Source organism: Geotrypetes seraphini, chromosome 2 (assembly GCF_902459505.1).
Source record: "Geotrypetes seraphini chromosome 2, aGeoSer1.1, whole genome shotgun sequence".
Lineage (NCBI taxonomy): Eukaryota > Metazoa > Chordata > Amphibia > Gymnophiona > Dermophiidae > Geotrypetes > Geotrypetes seraphini.
The window spans coordinates 335856811-335872301 of NC_047085.1; the positions used below are offsets into that span (position 1 = coordinate 335856811).

At 43.3% G+C, this 15491-nt stretch overlaps 1 protein-coding gene across 11 annotated transcripts in view; it reads left to right on the forward strand.

Moving 5' to 3' along the window:
- SUGCT (succinyl-CoA:glutarate-CoA transferase) overlaps positions 1 to 15491 on the forward strand; it is a 965969-nt gene that overhangs the window by 60096 nt on the left and 890382 nt on the right. The window lies entirely within an intron of this gene.

Genomic DNA, 15491 nt, shown 5'->3' on the forward strand with positions numbered 1-15491 from the left:
TTTCTCCATACCCTTCACCAGTTTTGTTGCTCGTCTCTGCACCCTCTCCAGCAGTTTTATATCCTTCTTTAGGTAGGGAGACCAATGTTGGACGCAGTATTCCAAGTGTGGTCTGACCATTGCCCTATAAAGCGGCATTATAACTTTCTCCGATCTACTCGAGATTCCTTTCTTTATCATGCCCAACATTCTATTTGCCTTCTTTGCCGCTGCCGCGCATTGTGCCGACGGCTTCAGGGTCCTATCTATCAGTACACCCAGGTCCTTTTCTTGTTCACTCTTCCCCAGAGTTGCACCTGACATTGTATACTCGTATTCCTTATTCTTATTGCCTAAATGCATTACCTTGCATTTCTCCACATTGAACTTCATCTGCCATTTCTCCGCCCATGTTTCTAACCGACACAAGTCGCTCTGGAGTTTCTCTCTATCCTCCTGCGATCTGATCGCCCGGCATAGTTTTGTATCGTCTGCAAACTTGATGATCTCACTGGATGTTCCTTCCTCCAGGTCATTGATATAAATATTAAAAAGGATCGGCCCAAGTACCGAGCCCTGGGGTACACCACTAGTCACTTTCTCCCAGTCGGAGAACTTCCCATTTATGCCCACTCTCTGCTTTCGGTTTTCCAGCCATTTGCCTATCCATCTTTGTATATCTCCCTCTATGCCATGGCTTTGTAGTTTCCTGAGAAGTCTTTCGTGTGGAACTTTGTCGAACGCTTTCTGGAAGTCCAAGTATATTATGTCCACCGGCTTCCCACTATCAATTTGCTCGTTCACGGTCTCAAAAAATTGGAGTAAATTCGTCAAACATGATTTCCCTTTCCTGAATCCATGTTGACTGGGTTTCATCAAGTCATGTGCGTCCAAGTGCCGGACTATGCTATCCTTGATCAGTGCTTCAACCATCTTGCCAGGGACAGACGTAAGACTCACAGGTCTATAGTTGCCCGGTTCCCCTCTCGATCCTTTTTTGAAAATTGGGGTGACGTTCGCTATCCTCCAGTCGTCCGGTATCTGTCCAGTTCTGATTGTCAGGTTTGCAAGTTTTTGCAATAACTCTCCGATTTCAACCTTCAATTCCTTTAAGACTCTCGGGTGAATTCCATCCGGTCCAGGGGATTTGTCACTTTTAAGTTTGTCGATCTGATAGTATATCTGGTCTAAGTCCACTTCAACTGTGGTGAGGCTGCCTTCTATTTCTTCTGCAAACACTTTCTCCGCTTCAGGTATTGTTGAGGTGTCCTCCTTCGTAAAGACGGACGCAAAGAAGGAATTTAGTTTGTCTGCGATTTGTTTATCTTCCTTGATGTACCCTTTTCTTCCCTGGTCGTCCAGGGGTCCCACTGCCTCTTTTGCAGGTTTTTTCCCTTTCACGTATCTAAAGAAGGGCTTGAAGTTTTTGGCCTCCTGGGCTATTTTTTCCTCATATTCCTGTTTGGCATCCCTCACCGCCTTGTGACATTTCTTCTGATCATCTTTATGTTTGTTCCAAGCTTCGGTTGTCTTTATGCATTTCCATTTTTTGAAAGAGTCCTTCTTTTCTTTTATGGCTTCCTTCACCTGTATGGTAAGCCATGCTGGTTCTCTTTTGCTCTTTGTTCTCCGATCTTTGGAAATCCTCGGAATGTAGAGATCTTGTGCTTCTGTGATAGTATTTTTCAGTAGGGACCATGCCTGATCTACCGTTTCAAGTTTGTCCACCATCTTCTCGAGTCGTTTTTCTACCATGGCTCTCATGCGATCGTATTTACCCTTTTTAAAGTTTAAGGTGGTGGTTAAGGTTTTGGCATGTTTCCCTTTCCCGATGTCAAGTTTAAAGTTGATTACATTGTGATCACTCGTTCCCAGTGGAACCATGACTTCCACTTCTGTTATCGGTCCCGTGAGGCCATTTAGGACCAAGTCCAAGGTGGCGTTGCCTCTTGTCGGCTCTTTTACCATTTGTTCCAGGAAGCAATCCCCTAGCACCTCCAGGAACTTGGCCTCCTTGCCGCAGTTGGAGGTTGCTAGTTTCCAGTCTATCCCTGGGAAATTGAAGTCTCCCAATATAATTACATTGCCTATCTTGCATTCTTGTTTGATTTCCTCCATCATTTCTGAGTCAGTTTCCTCCGCCTGTCCTGGGGGACGATAGTAAAGGCCAATTTTCGTATCTGCGCCATATTGACCAGGAATTTTGATCCAGAGTGACTCAAGCTTCTCTTTCATTTCTGTTGTAACCATTTCAACAGAATCTATTCCCTCCTTAACATATAGAGCAATACCTCCACCTTTCTGCCCTACTCGATCTCTTCTATACAGTTTGTATCCCTGTAGTACTGTGTCCCATTTGTTTTCTTCATTCCACCATGTTTCTGTTATGCCAATGATATCCAATATGTCATGTCTTGCTATTGTCTCTAGTTCCCCCATTTTGTTACCTAGACTTCTAGCATTCGTATACATACATCTAAGTTCCCTTCGTGTTACCTTTTTGGACCTTCTACTCTTGGCCGTCCCTATAGTTTCAATTACGGTATCCTTTACTGCTCCTATGTTATCACCCTTGTTTGCTGTGTGGTCGTCCCCTCCTGTGTCCGAGTTGTCCCTTCCTGCTTTTTCTCCCTTATTGGCTGTGAGGTCGTCTTCTCTTGTGTAGGAGTAGTAGTCCTTGGCTTCTTCGTCGGGGCATCCTGCTATCCGTTTATGTATTGTTTTTAAGATTTTATATGGTATCTTTGCTCCTCTTGTTCCTCTGCTATGGAATGTTTATAGATTTTCATATGCGAGAAGCATTCATCGATTTAAACTTTCTCTTCCTTCTAGGAAAGGAATTCAAGGAGTTAAGAATTTTAGCAGCTCTCTGGCATTTAAATTTCCCCGATTATGGAATGAACTTCCCCTAATTTTGAGGTGTCCCAGTTCCTTCATACTCTTCCGTAAACTTTTTTATTCGCTAAATATTTTGAAAACTAAATCTCTTCAGTTTACTTTATTTTTTTTAATTTATTGTTAATTGCGTCAAGCTTCCTTTGGTTGAAGACCCGGTATATAAGGTTAAGTTTTAGTTTAGTTTAGAAGGAACCCAAAACCAAAGCCTGAGACCAATGTGATTGCAGAATAAAATTACCAGACAACAAAAGATAGAAAAAAATAAATTTATTTTATATTTTGTGATTAGAATATTTCAGATTTGAAATATGTATCCTTCTAGAGCTGGTATTAGACATAACTAGGAACCGTAAAGCCCAGGCTGTACTTCTTTAGCTTCCAGCTGGCTTAGGGCTCTCTCTCTGACTAGGGGGCAGTTGCCCTAGTTGCACTCCCCTAACACTATTCCTGCCATGTGTGACTGAAGTATATTGTTAGCTTGATTTTTCTATGTAGCATTCTGTAGTAATTTGGTTTGTTCAGTTTTCACAATAGTGGAGGGGATATTTGTGAAAGGGAGGGGAGACAGGGGTTTTTTTGATCCTTGCTCTGTATTATTTGTGTTTATAAAATGACAATTGTACAGAATATTGTTTCTTTTTATATTTTAATAAAATAAGTTCAGTATAAAATCATAACTATTTGAGGCTTGTTTGAATGGAATCTGACAGTTTGCAGGGCGGGGATGGGGACCAAGTTCGCAGGGATGGGGCTGACCAGCTAAATCTAGTGGCCAAATAGATCCGCCTACAATGCAGGTCTATCTTTGGCTGCTATGACTTAGCTGGCCACTTGATGAATATTGGCTTGGCTGGCTATGGGAAATGTGACTGAATTTGGCCTGGAAATTCAATGCTGGTGGTTGGATACAGCTCCAGCGTTAAATTTCCAGGTTTTCCGCCAACCATGAAAGGTAGCTGGGCTGCCTCCCATGGTCTGAGTATTGGGCCCATTATGTTTGATTCAGGTTCTATGTGAAGAAAGGCGGAATTTGTTATCAGCAAATTAAGAGTTTTCTGTATACGATCCTTGCTATGCTTTTATTCTTGCTTATTTCTTATAGGAGAGGAAGATTTTCAGCCTTTTTTTAATGCAGAGATAAAGGCAGGAAAGCTTGATGCTCTTCACATTTTGAATTTATGATCTAAGATCTTTTGTATGTGCTAGAAATCTGCAACAATGTTCTGTTTCTGGTTTTTGGTTAAGGAGAAGCTTGTGGGAATATTGTGGGTACAAACCTTTCTGATATAGGTTTAATATGGTAGTATAGGTTCAATGCCATGCCCAGATGCTCCAAATAGTAGTGCTGAAGTAGCCCTCCATTCCCCAGTGTCAATAAGGCCCTCAAACTAAGAAGGCAGACCACATTTATGCTTTTTGGAGAGGATGACCCTCTTGAGAGTAGGGAAAAGGACTACAATATAAGAACATAAGAATTGCCATACTGGCATATAAAGAGAGTATAGTGCACATATTCTGGGAAGGTCCTGGAGGCAAGAGAACTTAAAAGGGATTTTTCTGTTCTGTTTTATATATTTATTGTTTGGGCTATGAGCTGTGTTTTGGAAAAACTAAAACTGGAATGAATTATTTTTTGTTTTTCTAAACTTTGCTAGTTTTCAATAAACTTCTGGTTTTGAAACAATGCAGTTGATGCGAAGATTTTTCGGTGAGTGACTGCATATTATCCCTTTGGGTCTTGTAATTCTTGATACTCCCATGGGAAGAATCCTTATCCTAGGATTACATCAAGAGTTCCATGATCTTAAAATATCCTTATACAGGGAGAAGAAGGGGGCTTAGATATATAATTCTGTGGGCTCCCTTTGTTGATACAGGATGCAGAGTTAAATTAAATCCATATTGGCCCGGGGTATAAAGAGCTCATTTCTCCTTCTGGCTTTGAATTGCTACTGCTGAATAATATACTCTATTAATGTAAAATTCTAAGAGTTCAGTGACAGGCCACTGAAATTTGTGATGCTACTAAAGTGGATGAGACTGTTTTTAAGAATGAATTGAGCTGATCTTTGAATCCAGAAGTCCTCCAAGAGCCAAAGACACTCTAATCTTATCCTTTAGTTGAGCTGTAATGATAGGAATGGCATGTCATACCTTATCTAAATTACCATTTATTCATGTATGAAACAAAGTCTGAAATGTTTTCAGTAGAGTTTATACACAGACATATGCTTTCTTGATAAATGTAGAATTAATGTGCAGTAAATTGCTTTTCTACACATTGATTTAAGTTGTCTTGCTAAGCAAACAATCTTAGGCCATCTTTACCAACGTTTGGCTTGCCATCTACTCACTAGACATGATCCAGAATGTGAAAGGCGCTTCAAAATATCTCATTCTGTCCATGCATCCTCTTCCTGTTATGTTGTAGAAAGCCAGTTTTCTACAGTCATTTACGGTGCCATTAAAATTACTGCATTTAAAAAAAATGAGTGATATCCGTTCGCTACTTGCATAAGTTAGCAAAAAAGCTTTTAGCTGTATTGCAAAAAGTTTGCCAACAGATATGTCAAAGATATTGAAATTGACAGCACAGGATATTGTACTTGAAAATGTGGTTAAAATATGCTTTGCCAAATTCATTCATTTCTTAGGATGGAAGGATGTAACTAAAAACAGATGGCATTAGATTATTTTCCCCTTTCAAAGAACCATACTGCAGACTTAATGTTTCCTTTTTTCTAAGTTTATATACAGAGATTAACCTGTTCTGGGAACTCTGATTCATTGGATAGGCATTGGTTTAGAGAATATGTTAGTACTTGGGCCATTGGTTCTCAGATGGGTGTGTGTGTTGGGTGGGGGGGGGGGGGTTGCTCACAAGTTGCAGGATAACTAGCAGCAAAGCATACCTCTTGCTCGGCTGTTGGTACTAATGTTTAAATAGCAATTTTTTGACTAAATCACAGGGGGGAGGCTGCAAGTCACTCAGAAGTACATGGTTTAGATCAGGGGTAGGGAACTCCGGTCCTCGAGAGCCGTATTTCAGTCGGGTTTTCAGGATTTCCTCAATGAATATGCATGAGATCTATGTGCATGCACTGCTTTCAATGCATAGTCATTGGAGAAATCCTGAAAACCCGACTGGAATACGGCTCTCGAGGACCGGAGTTCCCTACCCCTGGTTTAGATTGAGGCATTCTTAAAAAATATTGATAAAATGGTGAAAATTTAGAAATTACTGACAGATAAGTCAGAAGTAGTCCAGGTGTATTTAAATGAAGAGCAGATGGAGATGAATGATGCCAGGCTACCTGCTAGGCAGGTTATGAATACAGTTGAAAAGCATAATTTAAATTGTCTGTATGTGAATGTCAAAAGTCTAAATAAAACTGAAGAATTACAATGTATGGCACTGAACTAAGATTTAAATGTAAATGGAGACCTTGTGGCAGCAGGATAACCAGTAGGGCAGTGACATCATATTACAAACTACATCAAAATGATAGACCAGGTCAAATTGAAGGGATTACAAGTTTTATTAAAAAATTGATACAACACTTATAAAATTTCTAAACAATTTCCTTAATAAAAACTAGGGTAAAAGAACATGTGGTGGGGCATAATAAAAAAAATACGTCTAAGTTGCTAGTCACCCAAAGTCAGCAGCATTTAAAGTCAATTCTCGAAAAATATGTCTAAACATTTTTTTCTGAGAATTGTCTGCTTGTACGTCCAGCTGTTTGATCGTCTAGACTGTTAAGTCATCTATCTTTATACTGCATTCTCGTCCAAAAAATCCTCCAAGTTAAAAACGCCTAGAAGAAGACCTTTTGTATGTGGAAGGATTTAGCAAAGTAATGGACTGGACATCCAGTCATGGCAACAAAGTAGTGAGGCACCTTACAGGGCACTGTTGTGAACTTCACAAAAAGGGTGCCACATAAACATCTCACCACAATTCCCTTATAGGTCATGGTGAGCCCCCCCAAAAAAAAAAACTTACTAGACCCACAGTGCAGTAGGGTTTTGGTGGGTGCAGATGTTTCACCATGAATGCAGTGGTTAGAGTGGTTTATGGGCTTGGGTCCTCCTCTCTATGGTTCAGTAGCCCACCCCTCAGACTACTTAAGCCACCTCTGTGCAGCTGTACTAGGCTTTCCTATGCCAGATGCTGATGTTCTGGAGGCAGGTATGTACGTTTTTCTTCCAATTTTTTTATGACAGTGTGTGTGGGGGGGGAGGTCGGTGATCACTGGGGGAGTGTGTGTGGGTCTGTACTTTGTGTCTGCAGTGGTTATCTGGTCACTTTGTATACCTTCTGGGCACTTAGATCTGTTTTTAGATCGCCTAAGTCACTACGTATACATTCTATCTAGGCAGTCTCATTAAATTTTTGGTTATATTTGCAGTACGACTAAGTCTAGGTTGGCCCACGTCATGCCCAAATCCCGCCCTCACCACTCCTCCTAAAATGCCCTTTTCAGCTGTGAACGTATAGCAGCACTGAAAAGACCTAAGCTGTTTTTAGATACGTCTAAAACCTGTTTTGATTATCGACACTTGGACGACCTGCCTTTTAGATCGTCCAAGTACTGATTTAGACAGATTTTTAGACTTTTTTAAACAATTTTATTATGTGCCCCATAGTAATTGACATCAACATTACTTACTTGAGGCTCAGGAAAGGAAGGATAGAACTACAAATTATTATAGTAAAGAGGATCAAAAAAGGGCTAAAAACAATAGGGCACAGGGTTAAAACAGCTGATTGGAGTCTGAGGTGCAAATTTCAATATTGTGACTTGTGTGGCATAAGGTTTAGGAGAAAAGTGGGTCAGTTCTCAAAGGCATCTCTGAAAAGAAAACTCTTCAGAGAGCCCTTGAATCTTTCTGTTAAGGATGGGCTGGAAACGCAGGATAAAATTGTAATGGTAAATTGTTTATTAGTATTAACCCTAGTATATATTAAGTTAGAATAATAACTTGCAACGTAAACTTGTACTGAGATTATGGCAAACCCAGTGCATAACATAACCTGTTAATTGTATACTATGTATGTATAACCTGTAACCCATTCTGAGCTCTTTGGGGGTAAGTGGGATAGAAAACGAATTAAATAAATAAATAAATAAATGTTCTACAATCAGCAAAATGCAATTTGGATCTTTATGGGTAGAAATTTCATGTTCGATGGAGAAGAGTCTAGCTAAAGAGGTTTACTGTAGAGAATGACACGGTGGCGGTTTACCCGCGGCCACCGCGTTTAGCCGTGGGTAACCCACCGAAACGGGGAATGAAAACTAGCAGTCACTGCGGGGACGGGGACAAGGCCATTCACCGCCCTGTGGAACGGTGAATGGTCTTGTCCCCGCAGTGAGGCATGAAGGATCGCGTGGTCCCCGCAGCCCACACCCGCCTGCCCAATCGATCCTAGTGTTTAGCCAGCTCTCTCCCTTCTCCTCACCTTAGTTTGTAGGTTTTCTTTTTCGGCGACCCGCACGCTATCCAAGAGCCGCGCACCCGCTGCTGCTCAGTTTCGATCTTCTGCTCTGACGCAACCGGAAACAGGAAGTTGCAGCAGAGCAGAAGATTGAACACTGAGCAGCCGCGCGTGTGCGGCTCTTTGGGAAAGTGTGCAGGTCACTGAAAAAGAAAGCCTGCAAACTAAGGTGAGGAGAAGGGAGAGAGCTGGCTAAACACTAGGATCGATTGGGCAGGCGGGTGGGGGCTGCGGGGACCGTGCGATCGCCCGTGTTCCCGGCTCAAACTGGAAGGAGGGAGTGAAAGGGAAAAGGATTCTGGGCCAAGGGGATGAAGACGGAAAGAAAAACCCACAGCAGGAAAGAAAGGGAAGGACAGGCAGGTGAGCCAGATGCTAGAAGCAGGGGGAGGGGGAAGAAAGAGGGAAAAAAGCTAGATGGGGGTTGAAAAGAAGAGACACACTGGTATGGAAGAGGAAGATAGGGGAAATCTGGACACAGGAAGGTAACAGAAAGAGGGGAAATTATGTGCATGGGGCATAGGGACAGAGACATAAAGGGGACATGCCATGGGGATGGTATATGGAGACAGGGGGGGGGGGGCAATGGCAGATACATAGGGGAGATATTAGAAATGGGGAAAATAGCACAGAAGCGAGATGGTTTGTGGGGATGGGACAGGGACCGAGCTCGCAGGCTCCAGTGGCTTGCACATATTACATTGTAATATGCCATGAAAATAAGAGGGAGGAAGGTAGATAGATAGATAGGCCACGCGAGAGGAGCTGAAGGGTGTTAGAAAGGAACAGATGGTAAAGGAGGGAGGGAAGGGTGGTGGTGGAAAGGAATAGGACAGACATTGAAGGAGGGTGGAGAGGAACAGACCCTGAAGGGAAATGTGGAAGACAGAGTGGGAAGAAGACAGATGCCAGACTATGGGGGAGCGGAGGGAAGAAGATGGGTGCTAGACCAATTGGGGGGGGGGGGTGAAGGGAGAGGCACAGTAACAGCAAATGGAAGACGCAGAGAGAAGACACACAGTGAATGGAAGGAATTGAATGAGAAGATGTGGAAAGCAGAAACCAGACAAAGGTAGAAAAAAAATTCTATTTATTTATTTTTTGCTTTAGGATAAAGTAGTATATTAGTTGTGTTGATAAAAATTTATAAACAAAGCCCTGCCAGCTGAACATCTCTTTCTCTAGTTCAGCAGCAGGAACTTTGATTTATAAGAAAGGAATAAGCTAAATATTACAGTACTAAGGCTTATATGGATGCAGCGGGGATGGTGACGGGGCGGTGAATGGGATGTCAGTGGCGGTGACGGGGCGATGAAAGGGATGGCGGTGACTGTGATGGGGCGGTAAAGGGAACGGCGGTGACGGGGCGGTGCAGAGGATGGTGGGCCGGGGACGGGGCGGTGACGGGGACAGATTTTTTCCCCGTGTCATGCTCTAGTTTACTGTCATCCATGTGAAAAGGTTGGAGAGGCAAACTGTGGAGTACAAACAGAAATTTGGAAAATGAATAAATTAGGAAACACAGTAACAATGGGTGATTCCTTTTGGGTATTATTTTTGGTAATTGACAAGAAGAGCTAAATATTCACAGTCTTAATCTCTTACCAGTAGTATCCTTATATTCATTTCATTATGAAACCACGGTCACATATGTGGTACTTTAGTACTTTAGTATACTCTAATACAGTGGTTCCCAACCCTGTCCTGGAGGACCACCAGGCCAATCGGGTTTTCAGGATAGCCCTAATGAATATGCATGGAGCAGATTTGCATGCCTGTCACTTCCATCATATGCAAATCTCTCTCATGCATATTCATTAGGGCTAGCCTGAAAGCCCGATTGGCCTGGTGGTCCTCCAGGACAGGGTTTGGAACCACTTCTCTAATACACAGGTTCAGGACTTCTAATCTTTGGTCTACAAAATATATTGGTAGATAAAATTAGCAGGTTTCCTCAACCACACAAGTGGTCTCTACGCACAACAATCTTGTATCAAGTTTTTTCCAAATGGGTGACTCCAGACATAGACCTCTTTGCTTCCCCCTACAACCACAGACTACCACTCTTCTCTTTCAGACTAATTACCCCCCCAACCACTTGGGGTTGGATACCTTTCTCATCTATTGGGGAAACTGGTTCCTTTATGCATTCTCTCCAATACCTCTTATTGGGAATACTATTCAAACTTTGGGCAAGAGCAGGGCACCATGATCCTCATAGCATCTATCTGGCCACGTCAACTTAGACCTAGAAATTTCAACTCAGTGCCTGATCCATGTGCGACCATTCTCAATGCTTCTCACACAGAATGACAGATTGACACCAAGCAGACTTTCGACTTAATTGCATCCACATTCAAGAAGATCCACTCCAAATTTCATATCACTGACAAAGTTCTCTGCACAGTTACTGACAATGGATCAAACTTTAAGTCATTCAAGGCATTCTCAGAGACAGAAACACCTGAGACCGATAAGAAAATTGAAGAAGGGAAAGTCAGCGATCCTGGTGGGAGACTCGATATTGAGGCATGTGGACAGCCACATAGCAGGAGGAAGAGAGGATCGACTGGTGACCTGCCTCCCAGGAGCGAGAACCAAGGACATCGTGGACAAAATTGGGAAGGTCCTGGAAGGAGCGGAGACGGAAGAGACCGCAGTAATGATCCACATCGGGACGAATGATGTCAGCAGGAGAGACTACAGAAGAGGCACGCTGATAGAACAGTTCAAGATTCTAGGAAGGAAACTGAAGATGAGGACCCAGAAGATAGCATTCTCAGAGATCCTACCGGTACCGAGGGCAGATGTGAAAAGGCAGGAAGAACTACAATCAATAAATGCATGGATGAGGAGATGGTGTGAGGAAGAAGGGTTCCACTTCGTGAGGAACTGGACAACGTTCTGGGGCAAGAGCAAGCTCTACAGGAGAGATGGACTGCACCTGAGCGTGGCGGGAACAAGACTTCTAGCAAACAACGTCAAGAGAGGAATAGAACAGGCTTTAAACTAAGAGAAAGGGGAAAGCCGACAGTCGACCTAGCGTCGATGATTCGGAAGAAGGTATCCCGTGAAGATACTAAGGGGAAAAAAGGCAGGGAAGAAACAAGAGACAAATTACAGGAGTCAACTAACCCAGAAGAGGAGGTTAGAAAGATTGTAGCAAAAGAGAAGACACCAAAGACTGAAGCACAGGGAAAAGAAATGAAGACGACAAAATGCCAGGATCTAAACTGCATATATACTAATGCAAGGAGTTTAAGAAACAAAATGGGGGAGCTAGAAGCCATGGCCAATGCAGAGGACATAGACATCATTGGAATCTCTGAAACGTGGTGGAATGAGGAAAACAAATGGGATACAGCACTGCCGGGGTACAAGCTCTATCGCCGGGATAGGTCAGGTCAGAAAGGAGGAGGAATAGCCCTATACGTAAAAGAAAGCATACAATCGACAAGAATGGACACAGCGGAGATGATCAACAAACTGGAATCGCTATGGGTTAAAATACCGGGTAGGAAAGGGCATGAAATAAAGATGGGCCTATACTATCGTCCACCCGGGCAAACCGGAGATAGCGATAAAGAAATGGATGCCGAGATGAAGCGAGAATGCAAAAGTGGTTACACAGTTGTTATGGGAGACTTCAACTATCCTGGGATAGACTGGAGTCTTGGAAGCTCAAGATGCGCTAGGGAGACAGAATTCCTGGAGGCTATACAAGATTGCTTCATGGAGCAGCTTGTTAGAGAACCGACGAGAGGAAATGCCACTCTGGATTTAATCCTAAATGGACTAAGGGGACCTGCAAAGGAAGTGGAAGTAGTGGGACCGTTGGGAAACAGTGATCATAATATGATCAAGTTCAAGGTTGAAGTAGGCATACCGAACGGAAAGAGAACCATAGCGACATCTTTCAACTTCAGGAAAGGAAACTATGAAGCAATGAGGGAAATGGTAAGGAAGAAACTTAGGAACACTTCCAAAAAATGGCAAACAGTAGAACATGCCTGGTCTTTTTTCAAAGACACAGTGAGCGAGGCACAAAATCTGCACATCCCCAGATTCAGAAAGGGGTGCAAAAAGGGTCGACCAAAAGACCCAGTATGGATGACTAAAATAGTGAAGGAAGCGATAGGCAATAAGAAAAATTCATTCAGGGAATGGAAAAAGGACAAAACTGAAGGGAACCAGAAGGAGCACAGGAAGTATCAAAAAGAATGTCACCGTGTGGTTCGAAAAGCCAAAAGAGAGTATGAAGAGAGGCTAGCCAGGGAGGCACGAAATTTCAAACCGTTCTTCAGATATGTTAAAGGGAAACAGCCAGCTAGGGAGGAGGTAGGACCGCTGGACGAAGGAGACAGGAAGGGAGCGGTGAAGGAGGAGAAAGAAGTCGCAGAAAGACTCAACATGTTCTTCTCGTCTGTATTTACAAACGAAGACACAACCAACATACCGGAACCTGAACAAATATTCAATGGAAATCAAGCAGAAAAATTAACATCCATGGAAGTGAGCCTTGATGATGTACACAGGCAGATAGAAAAACTTAAAACTGACAAATCCCCGGGTCCGGACGGAATCCATCCCAGGGTCCTGAAGGAATTAAAGGAGGAGATAGCGGAACTACTGCAGCAAATTTGCAACCTATCCTTGAAAACAGGCATGATCCCGGAGGATTGGAAGATAGCCAATGTCACGCCCATCTTTAAAAAGGGATCAAGAGGTGACCCGGGAAACTACAGACCAGTGAGTTTGACTTCGGTTCCGGGGAAACTGACGGAAGCACTGATTAAAGAACACATCGATGAACATCTGGAAAGAAACGAACTTTTGAAAACAACCCAACATGGTTTCTGCAGGGGGAGATCGTGCCTAACGAACTTATTGCACTTCTTCGAAGGAATTAACAAACGGATGGACAGAGGAGACCCCATAGACATCATATACCTTGATTTCCAAAAAGCCTTTGACAAGGTGCCTCACGAACGTCTACTCCGGAAACTGAAGAACCATGGAGTGGACGGAGACGTACATAGATGGATCAGAAACTGGTTGGCGGGTAGGAAACAGAGGGTAGGGGTGAAGGGCCACTACTCGGACTGGATGGGGGTCACGAGTGGTGTTCCGCAGGGCTCAGTGCTCGGGCCGCTGCTATTTAATATATTCATAAATGATCTAGAAACAGGCACGAAGTGTGAGATAATAAAATTTGCGGACGATACAAAACTATTTAGTGGAGCTGGGACTAAAGAGGAATGCGAAGAATTGCAAAGGGACTTGAACAAATTGGGGGAATGGGCGGCGAGATGGCAGATGAAGTTCAACGTTGAGAAATGTAAAGTATTGCATGTTGGAAACAGAAACCCGAGGTACAACTATACGATGGGAGGGATATTATTGAATGAGAGCAACCAAGAAAGGGACTTGGGGGTAATGGTGGACATGACAATGAAGCCGACGGCACAGTGCGCAACAGCCGCTAAGAAAGCAAATAGAATGCTAGGCATAATCAAGAAGGGTATTACAACAAGGACAAAAGAAGTTATCCTGCCATTGTATCGGGCGATGGTGCGCCCGCATCTGGAATACTGCGTCCAATATTGGTCTCCGTACCTTAGGAAGGATATGGCGTTACTCGAGAGGGTTCAGAGGAGAGCGACACGCTTGATAAAAGGGATGGAAAACCTCTCATACGCTGAGAGATTGGAGAAACTGGGTCTCTTTTCCCTGGAGAAGAGGAGACTTAGAGGGGATATGATAGAGACTTATAAGATCATGAAGGGCATAGAGAGAGTAGAGAAGGACAGATTCTTCAAACTTTCGAAAAATAAAAGAACAAGAGGACACTTGGAAAAGTTGAAAGGGGACAGATTTAAAACGAATGCTAGGAAGTTCTTCTTTACCCAACGAGTGGTGGACACCTGGAATGCGCTTCCAGAGGGAGTAATAGGGCAGAGTACAGTACAGGGGTTTAAGAAAGGATTGGACAATTTCCTGCTGGAAAAGGGGATAGAGGGGTATAAATAGAGGATTACTGCACAGGTCCTGGACCTGTTGGGCCGCCGCGTGAGCGGACTGCTGGGCATGATGGACCTCAGGTCTGACCCAGCAGAGGCATTGCTTATGTTCTTATGTTCTTATGTAACACAAGTTGTACCCTCAGAGATAACAGAGAGGTGACCTTCACAAACATTGCAGATGTCCTAGACAACCAAACAGATGCAGAAGCAACAGAGAATGCACTTCCATCTCACCATCGTTGTAGTACCCACACAATGAACTTGATTGCTGTGTCTGATTCAAAAGTTAAGCCATTGAACCTTGGTGAAATGCAGTGTCCTCTGGAACAAGTGCAGTAAAAGTCCATAGTCAGCTGAAATAGTGTGCAAACCTTTGGCAAAATGTATTCTATTGTGAATAAGAAGTCTGAAATTGTGCTCAATGACATCTGTGAGAAGCTTTCCCTAACAGCTTTCCGCTCAAATTAAATTGCTTTCATGGCAGAGTGATGAAACTGATTGATATGGCACTGGACACACTGCAGGCTGAAGACCAGTGTTTCTTGGGAGTTCTGCCAATAATTTCTTCCCTGTGTGCACATCTTTACCTCCATCAGACCTTCACTCAAATTTGCCAGTCCACTTGTTGATGCTCTAATGAATGGAATCATTAAGCGCTTTAGTCCACTTGAAGCCAAGGACGATTTAATAGCAGCAAGTGTTTCACATCCACAATTGAAGCTGCGCTGGATCCAGACAGATGCTGCCAGACCTCGTGCCGAATACTTTCTGATGCAAGCAATGCTGGCTCAGGCTGATGCTGCAAACACAACTCTTAATGCAGCACCAGCTTCTTCCGCTTCTGTGAATCAAATAAAGGGGGCAACGCTGTGCAGTCAGAGCCAGACCTCTTCTTGAATTATGCCGCATGTGATATATCCAGTCTCCGGCACTATCCAACTGTGAAGGAAGTGTTTATTCTGAATAATACGAGCCTTCCCTCAAGCACACCAGTGGAGAGACTTTCAGCATCAGTGGACAGATTCTTACACCATGCTGACGAGCATTTTAAAATGCTTTTAATGCTCAGAGGCAATAAGAAACTCGTT